The sequence below is a fragment of the Elephantulus edwardii genome, unplaced genomic scaffold, assembly GCF_000299155.1.
Source record: "Elephantulus edwardii isolate Elephantulus edwardi_28Jun2011 unplaced genomic scaffold, EleEdw1.0 scaffold00111, whole genome shotgun sequence".
Classification (NCBI taxonomy): Eukaryota; Metazoa; Chordata; class Mammalia; order Macroscelidea; family Macroscelididae; genus Elephantulus; species Elephantulus edwardii.
This window is the reverse complement of record NW_006399861.1, coordinates 8,713,857-8,722,647: the sequence shown is the minus strand read 5'-3', so window position 1 is coordinate 8,722,647 and position 8,791 is coordinate 8,713,857. Positions and strand designations below refer to the sequence as shown.

Genomic DNA, 8,791 nt, shown 5'->3' with positions numbered 1-8,791 from the left:
ATCTGTTAGCTGAAATACTTCAATTGGTATACCATCTATTCCTGGGGCCTTATTTTTTGCTATTTCCTTCAAAGCAGCTTGAACTTCTTCTTTAATCACCATAGGCTCTTGCTCACATGTTATTTCATTAAATTCTTCTGTATCTGCCAATTCTTTTCGATACAATGACTCAGTATATTCCTTCCATCTTCTTTTCATACTTCCTGGATCATTTAATATTCTGCCTCAAGCATCCTTGATTATAGCAACTCTAGGTTTGAATTTGTTCTTCAGTTCCTTGAGCTTAAGAAATGCTGAGCGAGTTCACCACTTTTGATTTTCCGACTCTAGCTCCTTGCACATTTCATTATAATATTTTGCTTTGTCATTCCGAGCTGCCTTTTGGAATCTTCTGTTCAGTTCTTTAGTATCTTGAATTCTCTCTTTTGCTTTGGCTTCTCTACGCTCCAGTGCAATCTTCAGAGTCTCTTCTGACATCCATTTTGGTATTTTCTTCCTCTTCTGTCTTAGTAATGATCATTTGCACTCTTCCTGGATGATACATTTGACATCCTCCCACAGCTCATCTGGTCTTTGCTCATTAGTGTTCAAGGCCTCAAACCTGTTCCTGAGATGATGCTTAATAGAATTAAAAAAACACATTCATTTATCATCTGTTTGATATAAAATTAAAGTATCCAGTATTAAGTTAAATGGAAAGTACCCAATACCTACTCAAGCTGAAGTGATAAGAAATGCACAATATTATAATGCCACCCTTCTCCTGCCCAAGGCAGAGCCCACTTAATTGCATCAATTTCCCCTCACTGAACACACAGCCACTGCTTCTCACCTCTATGGTCTAGCACAAATTCCCACTTACTGCCAAAATGGACGCATTTCTCGGGACACCATATGAGACATCACTTAACGTCCCAAGTGGCCTCCTTTTTTACGCCAACCTTTCAGGTGTCCTGAGCTTCAAAACAGGGGCAGGAATGGTGCAGTGGTAGAATTATCTCCTTCATGCAGGAGATGTGAGTTCAGTTCTCTGTCAATGCACCTCATACACAACTATCATTTTTCTATCAGTGGAGACTCATATGTTGCTATGATACTGAACAATGTTCAATAGAACGTCAGGACTAAGATATCCAAAAAAGGTAGGCCTGATGAACTATTTTGAAAAATCAGCCATGAAAATCTGATCGATCATGAAGGTCAGATATGCCATCAGTAATTGGAATAGGTCACAGCTAGACAGCTTTCCATTTCATTATGTCACAGATCAATGATTGGTTTGACAAGAATGACAGCTCAAAGCTATTCCTAGAACACTGGAATCACCCTGATGCAATGGCACTTCTACTGTGTCTCTGCTGTCTGTTGCACAAAGGCCCAAATAGCACTTGTGTTTCATTTACATGTCCTTCTCCCAGAGTCAGGAGCAGGGTCAACTGCCCTATATAAGGATGACCATATAAGGTGACCATCACTGAACACCTGGCCCCAGTGTCCAGGAGATGTGTGCTATATGGATAAAAAAACAACTAGTTCTACCAGCACTATTTCAATGGGCTCCATTTTTTGGCATGAAATGATGCGTGAGTACGTAATACTTTCATAAGGAAAGATATGAAAAGGACATGGTAAACAGTAGTTAAGAAATATCGTAGATATAGAATGAGAGAAGCCAAGTTACTGGGGAGGCAGGTAAAAACCTTAGCCAGCTGCATTGCTTTTCAGTCTGACCCTTTGGTCCATCCAACTCAATAATTACCCTGGTTCTCTGCCACTGTGTGAATTTCATTTACAAGTCACCTTTGTAAGTCACTAATATGTTTTGGCACTTGTTTGTGAATGGAATAGTTCATTTTAAAAAGGTTTTTTGAACTGGATTCTTATTTATGTGTGTATTCATGCACATGAACATGTGCATGTGTACCTTCATGAACATTGCTGAGATTTCACAACAGAAATCAGTGCAGATATGGAATGGGTTAAAACAGAAGGCCAAGCTGTGCAAAAAGACGCAGTTGGCTAAGTATTCACAAAATGGAACTCTCTGAAATATCTCTTGCTATTAGAAATCTGCTTGTATTACTTACTATATGCTCTTAGAAAAGGGACATTTCGGCCTAGTGGCAAGAAGCTGCACTGCAATCCTAGAGGTGTGCAGTTCAAATCCACTACATGCTTTGCTGGTGAAGGAGGAACCATCTCCTCCTGTACTAGTCAAATCTGATTTGATGGTACACACACACACACACACACACACACACACAGGAAAATAAATAAATAAATAAAAGAAAAGGGACATTTCATAGTGTCAGTTTTGTTCATACAGGATCATGTAAATATCAATAAATTTAATGTAAGACAATATTAACTTAAAGTTTTGTGGTTGTTGTTATGTGCCTTTGAGTCGACTATGACTCATAGTGACCCTATGTACAACAGCCCTAAACCCTTATCTGCCCGGTGCCAATCTCACTGTCTCTGACACAACTACCCTGACTGACCCAGTCACTGAATCAAGCCACCTCATAGAGGTTCTTCCTCTCCTGCACTGTCCCTCTACCCTCCCAAGCATGATGTCCTTCTCCAAAGACTGGTTCCTCCTTGCAACATATCCAAAATATGTCAGAAGAAGCTTCAGAATCCTTGCTTCCAAGGAGCAGTCTGGTTTAACCCTCTCCAGAATAAACGTGTCCATGGTATATTCAATATTCTTCTCCAACACCACAACTCAAAGGCATCAATTCTCTTTCTGTGCCCAGCTCTCTGACACATAGCAAATGATTGCAAAGACTATGGCCTTGCAAAGACTATCAGCTGCATTACTTCATTACATCATTAGCTTCATTACTTTGGAGAGATTCCTAACAGCAGACTTTCCCATCACAATACACCTTGGGATGCTAAATATTATATGATAAACCCTATACTTATTCAGGATTTGAAGGAAACACAAAATATAAGCTGGAATTCCTCTTGTGACAGATCACAGGAAATGAACTGATTTTTGTAAACAAGAGGCAGCTAGGTCCCCTGGCAGAGGGAGTGTTAAAATTCTAAACTTGTAGGAGATTGTACTTGAAGTTGTAGAGGGTGGACTAACATGTGCCATGGTTCCAGCGCTGGGTTTGACCACCACATTACTATTTTTTTCACCCGAGGGCCACCTCTACCAAGTAGAATATGCTTTTAAGGCAATTAACCATGGTGGTCTTACATCAGGAGAAGTCAGAGGAAAAGCCTGTACAGTAATTGTCATACGGAAGAAAGTACCTGACAACTTATTGGATTCCAGCACAGTGATCCACTTATTCAAGATAACAGAAAACATAGGCTATGTAATGACAGGAATGACAGCTGACAACAGATCCAAAGTACAGAGGGCTCGTTACGAAGCAGCTAATTATATAAGTATAGAAATGTAAGTATGGCTATGAGATTCCTGTGTATATCTTATGTAAAAGAATTGCAGCTATTTCTCAGGTCTACACACAGAACAGGAGACCCACATTTCTCCTCATAGAGCCCAGCCTGCCGGATAATCTGTTCTGCATATAGGTTGAAAAGGTATGGAGATAGGATGCATCCCTGGTGTACACCCTTCCCAATTTTGAACCATGCAGTGTTCCCTTGCTCTGTTCTAATGACTGCCTCCTGGTCCAAGTATAGGTTTCGCATTAGCATGATCAAGTGTTCTGGGATTCCCATTCTTCTCAGAGTCAGCCACAGTTTGTTATGATCCACACAGTCAAATGCTTTTGCATAGTCAATGAAACACAGACAGACATTCCTCTGGTATTCTCTGCTTCCAGCTAAGATCCATCTAACATCAGCTACAATATCCCTAGTACCACGACCCCTTCTAAACCCAGACTGGACTTCTGGTAGTTCTCTGCTGATGTGCTGTTCCAGTCATTTTTGAATAATCTTCAGTAAAATCTTGCTTGCATGTGAAATCATGAGGAGAAATGTGGGGTCAAGATTGGTGGACAATTTATCAACAATCTGCATTATGCAGATGACACAGCCCTGCTTGCTGAAACTGAAGAGGACCTGAAGCACCTGCTGCAGAGGGTCAAGGACTTCAGCCTTCAATATGGATTGAGGCTCAATGTCAAGAAGACAAAGATTCTCACCACTGGACCAACTGGCAACATCAGGATGGATTGTGAAGAGATTGAGATTGTACACAGCTTTAGTTTGCTTGGCTCCACAGTCAACGGTCTTGGCACCAGTAGCCAGGAAATTAAAAGACTTATTGGGATGGGAAAGTCTGCTGTTAGGGACCTCTCCAAAGTATTGAAGAGCAATGGTGTCTCTCTGGAGACTAAGGTGCATTTGATACAGGCCATGGTCTTTGCAATCACTTGTTATGCATCAGAGAGTTGGACAATGACCAAAGAGGATAGAAGGAGAATTGATGCCTTTGAGCTGTGGTGCTGGAGAAGAGTACTGAGAATACCATGGACTGCTAGGAAAACAGATTTGTCCTGGAAAGGGTTAAACCGGGTGGCTCCTTGGAGGCAAGGATTCTGAGGCTCCATCTAACATACTTTGGACATGTTGTGAGGAGAGACCGGTCCTTGGAGAAGGACATCATGCTTGGGAGGGTGGAGGGACAGCACAGGAGGGGAAGGCCCTCTATGAGGTGGACTGATTCAGTGACTGGGGTAATCGAGATGGGAGTGTCGGAGACAGTGCGATTGGCACAGGACAGGGCAGAGTTTAGGGCTGTTGTGGATAGGGTCGCTATGAGTCACAAGCGACTCGATGGCACATAACAACAACAACAACACCACACACAGAACATTGAAATGAGGCCTCTTGGCTGTTGTATGTTCTTAACTGGTATAGAAGAAGAACAAGGTCCTCAGGTGTACAAGAGTGGTCCTGCAGGGTACTACTGTGGGTTTAAAGCCACTGCAGCAGGAGTTAAGCAAACTGAGTCAACCAGCTTCCTTGAAGAAAAAAAAAATAAAGAAGAAATTTGATTGGTCATTTGAACAGACAGTTGAAACGGCAATTACATGCCTGTCTTCTGTGCTATCAATTGACTGGAGTAGTTACAGTTGAAAATCCCAAGTTCAAAATTCTTTCAGAAGCAGAGATTGATGCCCACTTTGTTGCTCTAGCAGAGAGAGACTAAACATTATCATGAGTTTCCCAAACCCATGATGCCACTTGCCAGTGTATCTGGTAAAAAAAGATCAACATTGTGGAGGCTCCTGAATTAAGAAAGAAATCTCTCCTACTTCTCCTACCCATGAAGTGATTAGGCCTGTGTATAAATAAAAACAATGTTGGGGTTTTTTTTTTTAAAAAAAGAACCACTCCCACCCCCAAAAAAGTCTATACTTGTCAACTACTTCCTTCCTGAGCAAAGAGTTAGGTTGACAATGGAGAAAAACTCAGCTTCATTTACAAAAGAATTCTCCTTATGATTTACTTCCCATGATTCTCTATAAAGACACAGAGGCATGGTTTGAGGCTGCTCCAGTTTTTCCAGCTGTGAGCCCTCTACCTTTACATCTTCTGGCCCCTCCTCCATTTCTGTTTGTCCTCGTTTCTGCCTTTCCCCTCAGCCACAATTTGGCCCCTGGACAGGGACCTGAAGAGGCAGTAGTCTTTCTCTTTCTCTCTTGCAGACACCAGGAAACTGAAAGGGAATTTGTTCAGGGTAAGGGAAATTTTTGGCACAATTAAAGGCTGGGTCATGAAGAAATCCTCAAACCTTGAACTTTACTAGAAATGTAGGGATAGAAGTAGAAAAGATTTCATTAGGTTTTCTTCACCCATGGAATTTGTACATATATAAATTCAAGGGAAGAGATAGAAAAGGTTTTATGAGAATTCTTTTCACCTCTAAAGTTTAATAAATTTCTTAAAACTCAGAGACAGAGTAGAAAAAAGTTTCATGGAGAATTTCCCTACCATCTGAAGTAAACTGCCTAAAAAACTCATAGGTAGAAACGAAAAAAGAGTGAGAGAGAACACCCCATCATGAAGTGCTTAGGAGTTCATGGGTAAAAGTGAAAGAAAAATATTTTTTTGCAGTTGTTCTAGTAAGTACAGAATTGTTGTTAGTGGTTTAAGCCAGTAGGCAGAGCACAGTTAAATTTAAAAACTTGGTATAATGTTATGAGAGACTTACAAAGTGCACATAGAAAAGAACAAATACCTGTTGAATTTCAGTTGTATCGACTTTGATAAGGATAGTAACGATGTCTGTGCAGGGCTGTACTCGTAATAAAAAAAATTTGCAAAGAGAGATAGTTGAATCTTTGAATGAATATGAATTAAGTGATATTACATTGTTTTGTTGTTGTTATATGCTGTCACATTGTCTGTGACTCATAGAGACCTATGGACAACAGCCTTAAACCCTGCTCTATCCCATGACAATCTTATTGTCTCCAAAACACCTAACCCCTTTACCTCAGTGACTGAATCAATCCATCTTATTGAGGGTCTTCCTTTCCTGCACTGTCCTTCCACCCTCCAAAGCATGACGTTCCTCCCCAAGGACTGATCCCTCCTTGCAACATGTCCAAAGTATGTCAGACGGAGCTTCAAAATCCTTGCCTCCAATAAGCAGCCTGGCTTCACTCTCTCCAGGACAAACTTGTTTGTTCTCTAAGCAGTCCATGGTATATTCAATACTCTTCTCCAGCACCAAAGTTCAAAGGCATCAACTCTCCTTCTGTCATCCCTACTCCAGCTCTCTGATGCACAGCAAGTAATTGCAAAGACCATGGACTGTATCAGGTACACCTTAGTATCCAGACTGACATCATTGTTCCTCAGTACCTAGGAGAGGTCTCTGACAACAGACTTTCCCAATGCAATCCACCTTTTAATTTTCTGGCTGCTGGTACCAAGAGTGTTGACTGTAGAGTCAAAAAACAATCTCAATCTCTTCACCATCCATTATGATTCTGCCAATTGACCCAGTGGTGAAAAATCTTTGTTTTCTTGATGGTGAGCTTCAATCCATATTGGAGGCTGCAATATTTGACTCTCCACAGCAAGTGCTTCAGGTCCTACTCAGTTTGAGCAAGCAGGGTTGTGTCATCTGCATAATGCAGACTGTTGCTGAGTCTACCTCCAATCCTGATGCTGCACTTCTCCTCATACAGCCCAGACTCCTGGATAATCTGTTCTGCATATAGGTTGAAAAGTTATGGAGATAGGACACATTCCTGGTATACATCCTTCCCAATTTTCAACCATGTAGTGTTTCCTTGCTCTGTTCTGACAACTGCCTCCAGATACAAGTTTCGCATAAGCACAATCAAGTGTTCTGGGATTCCCATTCTTCTCAGAGTCAGCCACAGTTTGTCATGATTCACAAAGTCAAATGCCTTTACATAGTCGATGATACTCTCTGCTTTCACCCAAGACTCATCTGATGTTAGCTATAGTATCCTTAGTGCCACAGCCTCTTCTAAATCCAGCCTGCACTTCAGGCAGTTCTCTCTTGATGTGCTGTTCTAGTCGTTTTTGGATAATCTTTGCAGAATATGACCTGTATGTGATATTAATGACATTGTTCTATAATTGCCACACATGAGAGAAGGTTAAAACCAAAGATAAGAAACAGCCTACGTCATCTTTAGAAACAGCCTTAGAAAGACGCAACCCTGAATTATTATTTTCTCTTAATTGGCATGTGTTGATCCAAACAGTGCTCTTTCCAGGAAATTATTTACAATTTAAAACATGGCTTAGAAAAAGAAAAAAGAGAGATTCTAAAGCCCAAAGCAGAATGGTATGTTTGTATTGATTGTTTTGTTTTTTATTTAAATTTGCTGGTTTTGTTTCATTGTTTGTTTGCTTTTTGTCTAATGTTTAAGTTTTTTAGCTCATACAATCTGATAATTTCAGTAAACTAAAAAAAGTAAATATAAGAATAAAGCTAACTTAAAACTCTTGATTTCTTGAAGATGAAGTAAGCAAAGAATAAGTTAAAGAGTAGCAATAGATAAATTAAAAGCTGCAGCTGAAATTTTTTTAAGACGATCAAAATCTCTAAATTAGTAAAAAAAATTTTAAAAGACTGTTTGGTGGTCATAAAGCTGGATAGTCTGTATCCTTTGGTAGTCTGGAATGCCAAAGACAAACACACACAAAGTCTTTCACAGCAGCATAGATAAGGAGATCTGGAAGTTTTAGAAGCATATAAGAAAGAAAACTCAACTTAGTTCCCAAGGTAGACATAAAGAATAAAAGCTATTAAAAGATGTGTCATAGAAGTAGAATTCCCTCGATTGACTACCTATAAAATTAAAAAAGACTTTCTGAAGTACTAAGAAACAAAGCAGTTTTTCCAACATGTAAGTGGAATGTTCATTATAATGCCTCTGAGAACATGCTACAGAGTGGAACAGTGGCTCCTCACAAAAGGGAAATTAGAAGCATTAGGCTAATTGATTTAAGAACCATTAGTAGAAAATTACTAGTCCTTGGAACTCTTCAGTGTTTGTAATAAAAAAAGAAATCAGGTAAATAGACTAATTGAATACTATCAGCTAAAGTAAAAACTTAATTTTTGCAAGCAGATATTTGTTATACAGGTGCAAATAGAATGGGTTATGTAGGCTATACTAATGGTAAAGTAGTTAAAACTAATTTGACTTCTGATCAACAGGCTGAATTATATGCTATTATTACCTTATTGCAAGATAAAAATTTTCCTTTGGATATAGTTACTGATTCACAATATGATTAGTTTACCACAAGAAATATAGAAAGACACTACAAGAAGATAAAGGTAAACAATCCAATTGAAAAATGG

At 39.7% G+C, this 8,791-nt stretch overlaps 1 protein-coding gene and 1 pseudogene across 1 annotated transcript in view; one reads left to right on the top strand and one right to left on the bottom strand.

The window, feature by feature from the left end:
* NT5E (5'-nucleotidase, ecto (CD73)) overlaps positions 1-8,791 on the bottom strand; it is a 121,916-nt gene that overhangs the window by 56,888 nt on the left and 56,237 nt on the right. The gene's annotated exons all lie outside the window — the stretch shown is intronic.
* Positions 3,101-5,143, top strand: LOC102846538 (annotated as a pseudogene).